General features: G+C 33.0%; 1 long non-coding RNA gene and 2 pseudogenes across 1 annotated transcript; 2 read left to right on the top strand and 1 right to left on the bottom strand.

Annotated features, from left to right (window-relative positions):
* Positions 1-1,953: 1,953 nt before the first annotated feature.
* On the bottom strand, positions 1,954-5,788 carry LOC146907081 (uncharacterized). Its single transcript, XR_015019903.1, has 2 exons — positions 5,487-5,788; positions 1,954-2,227 (listed from the first exon to the last, which is right to left on the bottom strand). It is a non-coding gene; the product is annotated as an uncharacterized LOC146907081 (long non-coding RNA).
* A 2,436-nt stretch (positions 5,789-8,224) lies between these two features.
* On the top strand, positions 8,225-9,529 carry LOC146907080 (FBD-associated F-box protein At5g56370-like; annotated as a pseudogene).
* A 3,385-nt stretch (positions 9,530-12,914) lies between these two features.
* Positions 12,915-14,383, top strand: LOC146907079 (FBD-associated F-box protein At5g56370-like; annotated as a pseudogene).
* Positions 14,384-16,071: the final 1,688 nt, after the last annotated feature.

Genomic DNA, 16,071 nt, shown 5'->3' with positions numbered 1-16,071 from the left:
TTGCGCGTGAGACCTATATCACACTTGTAGAGAATAAGGTACTGTCAAACCCAGTGAAAGTTTGAACAGATCAATGAAACCACTGAAGGTAGCTTGTAATAATAGAAAAACCATTATGTACACCATCTTCCTCTCATACTTGGAAGGATAGGCCCTCATCTTAATCTTATACTTATGCTTTCATTTGATTCATTCAATGCTATACTTAAATTTGTAAAACCCATATGTTTTATTGTTGTCAAAACTTCCCGGAAAGAAAAAGCTTATTAAAAGTAAAAGCCAAAGAAACATCAAACTCTTCCAATCTTACCAAGGTGAATAATTTTAAAAGTCAAATATTCTATTAAGTTTTGGTAGTTGGTGCAAGGGGAGAAAATGTGCAAGGATTATTGCTTGTTTTTTATGAATGACATTGGCAATGAAGAAAAATATGTACTTAGTCATTCTAATTTCTAACTCACTGCTCCGTTTGTTTCTTGTGTTTCAAATCCTGAAAATGCACATTCCTAATTATTAAAAAAAAAGTGTTATGGTAACTGTGTCGGTTAATTCTGAAACTTGCTAAAAATATCATGAAAGAAAAGAAAAAAAAAAGTAAGGAACAAGACTTCTCTACAATGGACGGACTTCCCACAAAATTCAAAATTCAATCGTTTATACTTATTTTTATTTTTATTTTTTATTTTTTCATATTCTCATAAAGCATAAAATGAAAAAAAATTGCATCAACTTGATTTGATTTTTAGAATTTTTAGTGGTATTTTTATATATTTTTATTTTCTTTTGACAAATTTTATTGGTTTTTTAGCTTGCTTTTTCGGTTGTTTTTAAAAGAAAAATTCATAATTGTTGAAATAAAACGAGGTTCTGGTTGTTACTTATACATAAAGCATATTTTGGATTATATAATCCAAAAACCTAAAAAAAAAAAAAAAAAAAAAAAAAAAAAAAAAAAAAACTGACCGGATGTATTTTTGAAATTTAATAAGGTTTGTGTGAATAGATCTAGGGTATGTTTGGTAAAAATAAGCTAGCTGATAGCTGAAAAACCAGCTTATAACTGATGACGGATAACTAAAAGTTTATAGCTCAAAAGTTAACTTATTAAATTTAGAATTGATATAAAATGACATAAAAGTATGTGTATGTTTACTCTTTATATAAAATGTATTTATAAACATTTTATCAGTTTTAGGGTGACCGTGTTGGTTTATTTTGAAACTTGCTAAAAATATCAAGAAGGAAAAAAGCAAGGATCAAGGCTTCTCTAGAATGGACTTCTCACGGGACTCCACCCTGCAATATAAAATTTCATTGTTTATACCTTTTTTTATTTTTTTCATATTCTCAGAAAATTCTGAAAAAATTTGCATTAACTCAATTTGATTTTTAGAACTTTTTAGTGGTATTTTTATATATTTTTATTTTATTTTGACAAGTTTTAATATTATTTACTTTTTTCGGTTGTTTTTAAAAGCAAAATTCACAATTGTTGAAATAAAACCAGGTTCTGATTGTTACTTCTATATAAAATATATTTCGGATTATATTATCCAAAAACCTTAAAAAAAAAATAGATTAGATAATCCGAATGAATGTATTTTTGAAATTTAATAAGGTGTGTGAGAAGAGAGTATGATAGGAAAACTAATTGTCTAATAAAAAATGTATATACTCGAGCTCGTAGTCTCATGGGCAACAAGTTTAGTGCTCATCCTTGTATCCATGGGCATCTAAGTGATTGTACTCGCGTCTATTATCCGCACTTTAACAACAAAAAGAGAATAGATAACAAAAAAGAATACTACAACGCAATCAAAATATGATCTAAAATCTTTAAAGTCAACTTATAAAATATTGCACACTGTAACACCCCGTTTTCCCAACGTAAAAAATTTCATAATTAAAAATCAGAGTATTTCACTTTAAACGGAATGCTACACTTCTTAAAAATTCATAAACTGAACGAATAACAATTTATTCTTCAAAATCATTTAACATAAGTAATTCAAAACTTCGCAGCGGAATTAGTTCATTCAACATAAAAAGTCTTTGGCACGTAGGCCTCATCAGAAAATCTCACAAGTCTTAGTTCAATATTTATTCATAAAAGTTCATAAACAATACGTAAGGAATAGAAGTAAAGTCAAGTCCCATCCCGTTACGTATCAGAGCACCTAGACACACATGTGAGGAGTCCACTCACGACGCCTCTAATCTTGATTACCTGCAAGTTACCCATACGAAGAGCAACATTTCCAAGCAGAGGGGTGAGATTTCTCAAACAATAATATTAAGCATATAAATCATATAAAGTACATTCAACAACTTAAACATCTTATAATCCATTAATCATATCTAACAACTTAAACTTCCTTAATTAGTGTCATTATCTTCTTATATTGGTCGTAAAACTATCTTAATACTAATCATAAACATCTTCATATATTATCAATTACTAATCTTAACATCATCATATAACATCAAATAATAGTCTCCAACAATCATCACATAGCATCAATATTAATCACAAACGTCACCACATTTCATCAAACATTATTTATAAGCATCAACACCTAATATCAAATATAATCATAAGAATCATCATGTAATTTCACATAAGTATTATTATCAAAACATAGCATTACCGAAAACAACTTCATAATCAAATTCGTAATCAACTTCATATATCAACATAATTATAACTCACGTAACATCTTATCATAAATCATTCGTCTTCATTCATCATATCACTTCATTAATAACTTATCAACTTGACATCTTAACAACTTGACAACTTGACATCTCAACATCTTAACAAACTTCGACTCGACTATGCAACTTCTACTTCTCAAATCATCTTAAATCATCTTAGACATCTCCATTATGCATGTGGTACCACCAGGGCATTAAGCCCTCTTCTCTAAGGTCATAAAGGACATGTTGGGCATTAAGCCCCCATCTCTAAGGTCATAAAGGACCTGTCGGGCATTGAGCCCCCATCTCTAAGGTCATAAAGGACATGTCGGGCATTAAGCCCCCATCTCTGACTATGCAACAACACAACTCTAATGCAACGACATAACTTTCGTACAACTTAGACAACTTCATGAACATCTATGACATCCTAACATCTTGACATCTTGACAACATAACATCTTAACAACTTGATGACTTCATAACGACTCGACGACTTAACAACTCTTATCATCTTAACGTCTTAACATCTTTAACATCTTATCATCTTGACAACATATGGATCACATAAATAATTCATGTCATATCATAATATAACAATATCAAATGATAATAAACAACATCTTAAAACATCATATTCATCAATCATAAACAACTTCATATAACATCGTATTTAAACATCAACAATAATTCACTATGTATCTTTGTAAAAACATAATAAATTATCCACAACATATTTTCATGTCAAACCAAAGCTACTGGAAAGATATCACAAATATCAACAACTTTCATGTTTACAACAAAGATCAATTCAAAACAGAAACATATGAACAAAACGCAAAAACATGAAACAGAGAATGTTGTCACCGTACAATTTCGTTAAGACCTCCCTGTAGTATTTTCATCATAACTCAAAGACCAAACGTCATTTTCACGTCAAACAAAGCCACTAGAAAGCTAACAAAATTATCTAAAAATTTCATGTTTACGCCTAAGACCAATTTTGTACTCATCAATACCAGTTTTCATTTTAAATTCGGAAAAGTTGTGCTGAAAGTCCATAAAAATTCACTGTGACCTACGTGCATTAATTTGACCATAACTCAAGTTCTATAAATCGTTTTGACGTGAGACCAACGACATTAGAAAGCTAACATCCATACCTACAACTTTCGTGTTTACACCTAAGACCAATTCATCACCGATCAATACCAGTTTTAATATCAAAATTCGGGCAGAATGCAGATTTTCTCCAAGTTTCACCTAATCTCATGGTTCTAACCTCAAAACTACTTCCAATAATCATCCTATGGATTATCTAAGGTCTGTACACAATTTCTACATCAATTCAACAAGTTTTCATAATCTAATCATCAAATCTCTCTCAAAACCCTAATTCTCAAATTCTCACAAACTCTCCCCAACTTGTTAGATGTAATCTAATGATTTAACAACTTAATATTAATGCAAGATAGTCTCACCCTCACCTTAGATTAATTCCTGAATCAGCAGCAGCGTTCTTCTTTCCTAAGGTATTCTCCTCTTCTCTTGACTTTTCTCTTCTCTTCTCTCTTGTTCTCCTCTTTTCCAAAAAGCGGTTTAAGGTAAATTATTTCCAACCTAAGCTTCTCTATTTATAATACTAAAATATTCTTCTCAAATCTATTTAGGCCCAACAACTTATTCTTCTTTCTATTCTAACCCCCAAATCCACTCACACTAATAATCCTCATATTCTAATAAATAATATTTCTCTACTAAATATATAATAATACACCAAATAACAAATATATATCTATAACAATTAACAAATATATTATGCTAGTAAATACCAACATATAACATAACAAAATATCACTCAACAAAATATATTAACTAAATTATAAAAAGACATCTAATCTCAACAAATCATATATCCCTCATATACATCATATAAATATATAAATATATTCTAAAACTAATTAAAATAATTAAATAAAAAGGAGGGCGTTACACACACCGTATTATTTACTCAAATAGAAGCATATAAAGTATAAAAGAAACAAATGCATATAAATATTTGTTTATGTAGATATAATTAAGTACATAAATCTGCAACATGTGCAGTGCAAATATGTATCTCATATTAGCATATAAAAAACAAATATTTTATAGAAATACAAAATTAATGTTCATATTTAAAAAATACTCACGAGTTTTCAAATTTTTATCATATTGAAACATAAAAATTTGTTTTCGCAAATATAAGTACACAAAATATCATACTTTGTTACCCCACTTTGTGTGTATTTTATGTACTTTTTTCTTTAAAAAAAAAAACACACCAAATACACACAAAGTGCAGTGCATATAATTAACAAATTGTTACATATAAAATAAAGAAAAATTTCACAAAATTACCCACATTGTCCCTTAACTTAATTTCACATGACAATTTTGTTTTTTTTTAATCTTTTTTTGCGTCATTTTGAATAATTTGTCCATTTGCATGTAGATTTTCAAGCCTAAAATCTAACATTCATGTAAAGGTACCTAAAATTAAGTTTTTTAAATTGTTTTTTTAACATGTGCAAATTTTGTACATAGATGGCTTTGCTGTATCACATAATTATTGATGGCACATTTTTTGTTTATTTCGGAAAGAAAGTTTCCCGTTTCACTGCAATATTTTATCAAACACATAGTATGCATATCTAAAACTGAAAGAGAACAACATAAAATTTGAATTGATTAATAAATTAAATTAGAAATCTTCACTTCAAATACCAATATAAAAAATTAATGCTTACTTGGGCAAGAGGGTCATCTTTTGAGAGAAAGCTTCGAAGATCCAATTGCTCACTAAAATATTTTATCAAGCATGTCATGTGCATATCTAAAACTGAAAACTAAAAAGATAACATTCAAAGTGATTACTAAATTAAACTCAGTGAGTGATTGTGATAAAGGTGATTGAAACACATGCATGGAAAAGAACCGTATAACATGGAAAGGATGATATATACATGTCAAACATTGCACTGCAAGCCATGTGTCAATGTTCCAATGTATCAGTAGTTTCCGTTTAAATTTTGTGATGTACTTCAAATAAATCATAGGATCCATTGTGAATATGTTTTGCAAATATTAATAAACAAGCGTTTTTCTCAAAAGAAAACACGTTTGTTGCAAGTTATTGTGATTGACATAACTTAAAGCCTTGAACGAGGAAGAGCATCCTCAAAGAAGGGAGGATCTCAAGGCTTCTGCTTTTAAGCGAAACAAAACTCTAGCATTTGTCATGGCACCCGCCTGAAGGGCTAGCCACCCAAAAGTATAGTGTCTCGCCTCTAAATGCTCAAAAGGGGGAACTAAGCCTTGTCGGACGTGTTCCCCCGGACGACCAAAGAAAGCTCAAAGCGCGCGGCATGAAACAAAATGCATCAATGCAGGGAAAAAGAGCGAGGCGCCGGATAACCCTCCCAAACGTGGCATGAAATGAAAATGCATAAACGTGAAACATGGCATGAAATAAAATGCGAAGACACGAAGAGTTAGAGGGAAAGCACAGGTGGAATGGAATCCACAACAACTGAACGAGAAGGGGCTCTTAAGCTTCTTTTCTTTAAAACTTTCAAATCAATTACAAGAGGAGCCGCCATAGCGAAAATCACATGAAATTACAAAGGTGTAAAAAAAGGTCTTAAGCTTCTTTTTATTAAAACGCTCAAGGCGATTACAAAGGAAGCTGCCGCAGCAAGAAATATACAAACAAATAATGTGGGGGATATACCTAATCAACCCTTGCCACCAGCGGAAAGAGATGCATCTGGCTATAAACAAGCCTAATTTAGAGCAAACCAGACAAAGTCAAGTAACGCACCCTCAGCCAGGAAAAGAATCAAATCCTTTAACACCCGAGAGGCAACCCGCTGGGAGATACAAAACTCGCGAGGAGGAAGCCTAGTGCCATCAAACTCAAGGATCCAGGATCTCGAGCAAAGGCATCGCGGAATCCCTGTCTTTGTCACAACATCCGCAATTTCTACCGTAGGCTCTCGCATCAAACCGAACGGCCCTGGGTAATGGGAGGAAACACGGCAAGCCCTTCATCTCAACCACAACACCCTTGATCTTAACTTAAACTTCTCAGAGAAGAATAACGATCTTGCTCGAAACCGCCCGATCTAACGCAGATTTGGCAAACGTTTTGACCAGTTTAGTTTTCTCATTCCCGCTACATGTCGCTGTAACAAGTGCACCAAACCAATCCCCATGAAACACAAAAGGAATATCCATCTCTCATTCAACCAAAATGATGAATAAAAAGAAAACTCATAAGAAAGAAGAAGAAACGTTTTTCGGAAACACGTCAAGGAAAAATGATAAATGCAAGAAAAACAAGAAGAAACTCCCCTTAAAATAGCCCTTGAAGTTGTTCGAATCAACGGACCAAATGATGTGTAAACAGAGAGCCACGATTTAAACGGGTGAAAATAGCTTCGAAAAATGTGAAACGTTGTCAAAGCGAGGCGTGCGTGAAGCATTTTTCTTGGGACGCTTGGGCCTCATGAAATTGACACGTGGAGAAAGCAGATTTAACAAACGCTCCACTAAAAACGTTTCAGTTCAAGGCATTAAATGATTACTGCTCCCACTAACTCTCGTCAGGAGACACCTCCTAGGGAAACGGAATAAAAACTTCCCATCAAGCACATAGAGCGCCTTAAAGTCATTGCGCCTTAAAGGTATCAATGGCTTGGGGGCAACTATTCTGGACCGATCAGAAGATCAATCATACGTTACCACGTGGCATAACTTACACCGCCTTAAGGCTCCACGCCTGACGAAACACGCCGGCTCAAGCGCATCGTGCCACAAAGAAGAACGCTCCCACGCGAGGATCGCCCTTATGTGTCCTCTAACCGTCCCTAATCACACGCCGCATAAACCGAAGACAATTATGCCCAACACGCTCTTTTCACCCTCAAGGGACGATTCACTTTTCACAACACTTTCAACGCACTTTTTCTCAGTTCCATTACTTAATTTAGCATCAGAGTGCTAATATGCCTATAGGCACCTTTCGTTCTACCGCAAAGACTCAACACCGTCATACCAGAATCCCTTACCGTCACATTATAGCATTATCTGTCGTCGTTGCCACTCATTTGTTCTCACCGAACAGATCAATAATCAATTGTGCGTTTATTTATTATAATAATAATAATAATAATAATAATAATAATAATAATAATAATAATAATAATAATAATAATAATAATAATAATAATAATAATAATAATAATAATAATAATAATAATAATAATAATAATCACTTCTTTGAAAAAACTATTTAATTTTTTTTGCATACAACTATATAAAATGGAGCTAATCCCATTATACATCACATACTTTCATTTCTTCCAACCAAAATCTCTGCTGCCACCAGCATCCTCTCGGAGAGATGGAAACCATTATGGCTCTCAGTACCCACTCTCCACTTCGACGACGAAAGTTTCCCAAACTACGATTCCTTTCGCCATTTTGTGTCCTTTGTCTTTATCTCACGAGACATCACGTTACCCATCCAATCATTCAACGTCAAATTTTCACAAGCTTCTACCCACCACTCACACGATATCAATCTATTTGTCCACACTGTTGCGCAACGAAGGGGAATTGAGAACCTCGATCTCGAAACATCTAGCATGCTTTTCTGTAAAGTCAAGTTACCTCCCAGTATTTTCAGTTGTAGGACCCTTGTCGTTCTTCATTTGAAAGGGTTCAGAGTGAATGACCTTTCTCAATTGGTTGTAGATTTCCCTCTCCTAAAAACTCTTCACCTATGTTTTATGCGTTTCGAAGTTCTTGAACATTTTGTAAAGCTTTTATCTGGATGTCCCATTCTAGAGGAATTGCGAATAAATACAGTATACCCAGCGAAAAAGTCACTTGTTTCAGTGGAAAATTCTCAGTGCTTACCAAATTTGGTTAAAGCAAACATTTCTGACATGTCTCATAGGGTGGTGAATGTTCTGTTTACTTTCCTTTGCAAGGCAAAACTTATGTGTGTAGAACTGGTAAGAATGTTATATGAGTCTCTCTGATAAATGTCTTAATGAAAGTGGGGTTTATTTCATTTCTAACTTTTGTATCTCACTACAGAACACAGGTTATAGCCATTTTCCTTTGTTTCAAAATCTAATCCACATGGAACTTATTCTCAAGCGTAAACGCTATGAGAAGTGGAAGTTGGTGATAGAAGTGCTCAAACGTTGTCCCAAACTTCAAAATCTAACCATTCATGAGGTTTTGTTGTTGTAAATGATTTTCTCTTTGCTTTTTACCTTAACGTATTTATTTATTAACAAAATATTTGAATTGTTGACAGGACTCTAGGAATAAGAAGGAAGTTGTGGATAATTGGATGAATCCAACAATTGTTCCTGAATGCCTTTCAACACAGCTCAGAACATGTTTGCTTAAAGGCTATAAAGGCACGGAGTGTGAAATTCAATTTGCAAAATATATTATGCAGAACGCGAAAGTGCTGAAAACCATTTCAATTGTGTCTATCCCATAGATATAAATCTCAAGTACCAAGTGATATCGAAATTAGCTTTGTCAGCAAGGGCCTCAACAACATGTGAACTCATATTTGATTGATGACAGTTAGGGCATAGTTGCAATAGTTCTTATGTGTGCTTTTTATATTAGATTCTAACATATGCAATGCGAAGATTTAATGGTTTTCAAAGGCATGACCTATGTTTCATTTTGACTCTGTCATTTAGATTTTCAAATATGTATTGGCTTTCATGTATTAAAGGTATGTCAGATCCTTTCAACCAAGTCGTCTCTTATCTCTTTGATGGTTGTTTACATCTATGCCATCATCATTAGCTCTTAGAATTTAATTACTATTTGCTTCTCTTGAATTTTGTCATCCACTTGCTATAGTAATTGGAATCAAGACCTACGTCAATTGGAACTCGTTTTTTTTTCCACTTGTTTTAATATCTGTTATCAATGAAAACTATTTAGGTTGCAAAGCTCCTTTATTAACATTATTGAGGAAAAATAATGAAAGATGAAGATAATTGAAATATTCTGTACTCAAATATATGTTACTCTCTTATATAACCTTTATTTATTGACATATTTTTTATTGACATATTTTTCGTCAGTACTATGCAAATGTTATTGCAGTATTATGTTGTTACGTTTCATATAATATATTTTTGAGCTACTAGAGATGTGTTTGACTTAGTTCTTGGTTTTTCTCTCAGATGCTATTTGATTTCGTATTTGACCAAATTATATAATTTTTCTTATCAATCTCATTGTACAACTACCATGGCCTATGATATGAGGTACGGCATGGGAAATAGAGAATCAGCAGATATTCTCTTGCACAATAATAGAATGCCTATACGGCAGTGAAAAATGGCAGATGACAAAACAGAAAATTTAGTTTTGGTGAGTAGGACTGTAGGAGCTATGCAAAAAGATTGTGTTCAAGGTTTTGTCACTTGGGCCCGAGAGGGTGGCGAACGAACCTCGATGATCCTCAATAGTTTCTATATTTTGTATACTGGTTAGGGATTTGGTTTGCATTTTGCTATTGCTATTAGTGATTGAAAACTGGTTTGGTATTTGGTTTGTATTTGATATTTCTGACTTCCTGTTACTATTTGCATACTGTTTGGTATACCTATGGATTTATTGCATTTTGGTTTGCATTTCTATTCCCGTTACTGATTTCACACTGTTTCGTATACTGGTTTGCATTTGGTCTGGATCTTGATTTGCTATTATTTATTGCATACTGGTTTTGTGTGACTAATAATAAGGGAGGAGATGCAACTGGTCTCAATCACTTTCATTGTGATTGTCGGAGTTCGTGATTGTCGGAGTTCGTTCTTGTTTGTCTATTTTTTTCCTTTGATTTGATTGTGCTTTTGCTCTGATACCTCACTCAATCATTGTTGCTTTGAAATATGTCATCTTAGGGCTCTATCGTCTAATGAATATATTGGTTTGAATATTTGCTCTCATGATTAAATCTATTACTCTGATAGTTATTTTCTTATTGGGTATGTCTGCTCTGATGTTGGTAACTGAAGCTTCTTATTATAATTTCTTCATGCTTTGAGAAATCGCATTTACTAGCTCTAATATTGATGGTATCACTTCATTCCTAAGCATAAAAAGAAACATTATTATATTGAAAATATAATACAATATTTAATAAGAACCTCACTGTCATTGTTTCCTCCTCTCTGCATTCTATTCATAAAATTAGAAAAGTAGATTTACATAAAATTAGGGTTCTAGGCTTGGTTTGATAGGATTAGGTAATTAGACTCATCCAACAATCCCAAGACAAAGAAGTCTATTCACTCATGTTCATCATAGACAAAGAGGTGGAGAAGAAGAAGAAAGACATAAAAATAAATAGCTGAAAGTAAAGAACAAGAATTTTAAAGAACAAGGAAAAATAAGAACTTTTATTCAAAGAAATAATTGTCACGTAAAATTCACAAGAACAAAAGATGAATAATAAGTCTGGTGGATGCTCTATTTATAGCCTAAAATCTAACTTAAGCCCTAAGAAAAGGCATAAAAATTACATAGCAAGCAACCCATTGGCTTTTAGGTCTGAGAAATAACAAAACATAGCAGATGGGACAAGGCAAGGTCGTGCTCAACTTGGCACGGACCGTTCCTGTCATTCTGGCAAAATCAGCAAAAGGGGAAAAGAGCGTCGCGCACGACCGTGCGCCTGCAGGCACGAACCGTGCCTGTCTTCCTGGAATCATAGGCACGTTTAAACAAGGGCAACACAGTTTGGTCTTAGTCAGGCACGATCGTGCTTGATATTTTTGCATAGGATCTTCATATTTTTTGTCTCGATCAGCCCAAATCATGCTCTAGAACCTTCCATTCCTTAACCATGCACCAAAACCCTTTCTTTTGTTCCAAGACTCAATCTTTTACCATATTTGTTCCTGAAATTAAATAACAAACAAATTGAAGTACCAAAGTTCTAAAAAGTAATTAAAAACAAATAAAATCTTAATAAAATAAACTTGAAAACCAACTAATTATTGACTTATCAAACTCCCCTATACTTGAATTTTTGCTTGTCCTCAAGCAAACGGCATAAACATTAGCAGCATTAACAACATTTAACATATGACAATACAGTTAAAAACTTTTGTCTCCTCCAAGGCTTTGTTTTCAGCGTACACTAATCACAACTTCAAGTATTTCTCATGAACCTATTCAACCCAACAACAAGTTTCAAGTGAGTGTGTGTGTGTTTAGTCCAGCTTTTTCTTGTTCCTGTGTAAGAGATATTATGAGGAAACAGGTTCTAACCTTAATACTAAACCAACCAAGAAAAGTTCTTTCTTCATTTTATATAAGAGTGGTGGGAATTATTTTTTTCTCCTCTAGATGTGGTAATTTGCTACAAAAGACATAAAGAGGTAAAAATATGCTCAAATGTCAAATGATTATGATGAAACAAAATTGTGTTTTTGGTGGTAAAAAAAAAAGAGAAAATAAAAGATATACTATGGATTGATACTGCAATGATTAGAAAAGTTTAAAATATACTTCTAATGAGTAGTTTGTTGAGATATTTATGCTACAAAAATATTAAAAGTAAACAAAAATTTAAGAAGCTAAAATAAAATATATTAACCAAAGTAATGTCCTTGTGAGTTTAGCTCAGTTGTTAAGAACAATGCATAATATATGCAAGGTCTGGGGTTTGAACCGGGAAATATATTAATTTTTTATTCGTCTTTAAAAGTAAATTAAAAGCTTAAATAAAAATTTAGTTGATAAGATCAAATATTTATGCCAAATAAAATATTTGTTTTTTTTAAGAAAATAAAATATTAGTTTTAGAAAAGAAAATAATAAAAATAAAAATATCGAAGAATAAAAAATTTCTTACTATATATCGATGAGGTCTTGATTGTTACATTAGGGTTTTGGCCTCCATCACAACATACGACGTTTTCCCCCTCAATCTTTTTCAGAACCCCCTCATTCATTCACCATTCTCAACTTACAAAACAAAACACTCACATTCCTTCTAAGTTCTTCTGACCCTTCTTGTCAATAGCTTTCCATGATTTCATGATTTAGCTATAAAATTGTTTCGAACCTCAATTTCTAAACAGATCAATTTTGTTTAGATCGCTGGTTTTAGATTAGGGTTTGAGTTTTGAAATATGTCACGATCAATCCCGACCGAAAATAGGATTAGCGCATTACCGGATCCCATTATACATCACATACTTTCATTTCTCCCAACCAAACTCTCTGCTGCAACAAGCATCCTTTCAAAGAGATGGAAACCACTGTGGCTCTCAGTTCCGACTCTCCGCTTCGACGACAAAGCCTTCCCGAACTACTGACTCCTATTTCAGATTTGCGTCCTCCGTCTTTCTCTTACGAGTCATCACGTTACCCATCCGATCATTCCACCTCAAATGTTCACCAGCTTCTACCCATTACTCACACGATATCAATCGATTTGTCTATGCCTCTGCTCAACGAGGAGGAATCGAGAGCCTCAATCTCGAAATATCCAGCAGCATGGTTTTCCTTAAAGTCAATTTACCTACTAGTATTTTCAGCTGTAGGACCCTTGTCGTTCTTCATTTGAAAGGGTTGAGAGTGAATGATCTTTCTCAATTGATTGTAGATTTCCCTCTCCTAAAAACTCTTCATCTAAGGGTTATGCGTTTCGATGTTCTTGAAGATTTGGTAAAGCTTCTATCAGGATGTCCCATTCTAGAGGAATTGCAAATAGATGGGGTACATGGAGGGAAGTCACTTGGTTTAGTGGAAAATTCTCAAAGCTTACCGAATTTGATTAAAGCAAACATTTCTCATTTGATGATTAGTAGGGAGGCGAGTGTTGTGTTTACTTTGCTTCGCAGGGCAAAAATTATGTGTCTAATGTTGGTAAGAATATTATATGACTCTCTCCAATAAATATTTCAATGAAATTAGTGTTTATTTCATTTCTAACTTTTGTATCTCACTGCAGGACATAGGTTATATCCATTTTCCTTTGTTTCAAAATCTAATCCACATGGAACTTCTTTTTATGCTTCAACGCTGTGAGAAGTGGAAGTGGGTTATAGAAGTCCTCAAACGTTGTCCCAAACTTCGAAATCTAATCATTCATGAGGTTTTGTTATTGTCAATTATTTTCTCTTTGGTTTTTACCTCAACATTTTTTCACCTCTTTATTTTTTATTAACAAAATATTTGAATTGTTGACAGAAGTCTAGGATTGAAGAGGGAGTTGTGGATAATTGGATGGATCCAACAATTATTCCAGAATGCCTTTCAACCCAGCTCAAAACATGTTCGCTTGAAGGCTTTAAATGCATGGAATTTGGGATTCAATTTGCAAAATATATTATGCAGAATTCAAAAGTACTGAACATCATGTCAATCAAGAGTGCCTCTTCCGTAGATTTAAATGCCAAGTACCAAATGTTAATGAAATCAGCTTCATGGACAAGGGCTTCTACAAAATGTAAACTCTTATTTAAATGATGGAAGTTAGGGCATAGTTGCAATAATAGTTCTTATATGTTATTTTATATATTAAAATCTATGTATGCAATGCTAAGATTTGATGGTTTTCAAAGGCATGACCTCTGTTTCATTTTGACTTCTATGTCATTTAGATTTTCAAATATATATTAGATTTCATCTATTAAATGGATGCTATATCCTTTTTACCTTTTAATTTTCTATCTCTTCGATGAGTTTTTACATGACTTGTATCAATGTATGTCATTTTCGGGTCATCTCATGGACTTGTGGGAATGAATAATATCATTTTCACTGTGTGCTTCACTTGAGAGTATTAGTCTTGTATAATATCTTTCTCATTTTGGTAGCTTTTAGAATTTAAACGCTAATTATTTCTAATGAATTCTTTCTTCCACTAGCTATAGTAAGCTCCTTTGTAAACAATTTTGAGGTAAAGCAAAGATAAAAGAAAAAGGAATTATTCTTTACTCAAATATTTTACTCTCTAATTGAGCTTTTTGTCAGTACTATACCAATGTTTTTGCAGTATTAGATTAGTTGCATTGCATATAATGGATTTCTGAGTTACTAGAGAGATATTTGACTTTGTTCCTGAGTTTTTTCTCATGTGATATTTGTTTTTGCAATTGACCAAATTATATAATCTTCCCTATATATAAATCAGCACATATTGTTAAGGTTAATGAAATGAGGAATGTTCAGTTGCACCATAATAGAATGCCTCCTCGGTTTTGTAAAACAGAAAAGTGAGGAGTTATTCAAAAAAAATTGTGCTGAAGATTTTGTCCCTTTGGACAAGGGAGGATGGGAAATAACCCTCAATGATCTTCAAAAGTTTCTATATTTTGTATTATGGTTCCTTGCATACTTGTTAGGGATTGGTTAGCATTTTGTATTTTGATTTTGCTAGAATTTATTGCATACTGGTTTTGTGTGACTAATGATAATGGAGGAGATGCAACGGGTCTCGATCATTTCCATTGTGCTTGTTGGAGTTCGTTCACGGTTGCCTATTTTTTCTCTGATATTGATTGAGCTTTTGCTCAGATATCTCTCTCAATCATAAATATGTCATCTTAGGGCACTATCGTCTAATGAATATATCAGTTTGAATATTTGCTCTGATGACTAATTCTATTAGTCTGATAGTTATTTTCTGATTGGATATGTCTGCTCTAATATTGGTAACTGAAGCTTCTTATTTTAGTTTCTTCATGCTTTGATCAACCATGTTTTAAGAAAACGCGTTTGCTAGCTCTAATATTGATTGTTTCACTTCATTTCTAAGCATAAAAAAATACTTTATCACATTGAACAAATAATATAATATTTAATAAAGAAAAACCTCAGTGTTATTGTTTCCTCCTCTCTGCATCCTATTCATATTTTACTGGAGTGCTGGTGCCAAGAGCTAGTTTGTTGTATGAAGTCAAGTTTGTTATGTAGAACTCCATTTGTTTGGATACTACTCATTAGGTTGAGAATTTTATATCAACTTGGAATAATGAGTTTGATGTCATGATCAAACAAGGTGATCATAGGTTATTATGCCTAATTTTATATGTTGAGACCTTTTTTCCAGGAACACATGAACATTGTTGGGTAGTTTTCTGTATATTTCCTTGATAATGTCAATCATTTATTTGTAAGTCTCTTCTCCCAATCCTGTAACCATTTGTCCTCATTCAATCTTCAATATAACATGGTGAGTGATTGTAACTTATGCCTTTGCATACAAAAATATGATGATAGACTAAATGATAGCCAATCGAGAAAGTATAATGATCTAATCGATTC

The sequence above is a fragment of the Medicago sativa genome, chromosome 7 (assembly GCF_051527215.1).
Source record: "Medicago sativa cultivar Bolivia chromosome 7, Bolivia_mono, whole genome shotgun sequence".
Classification (NCBI taxonomy): Eukaryota; Viridiplantae; Streptophyta; class Magnoliopsida; order Fabales; family Fabaceae; genus Medicago; species Medicago sativa.
Note: the sequence above shows the minus strand (reverse complement) of the source record. Positions and strands in the feature narration are given on the sequence as shown.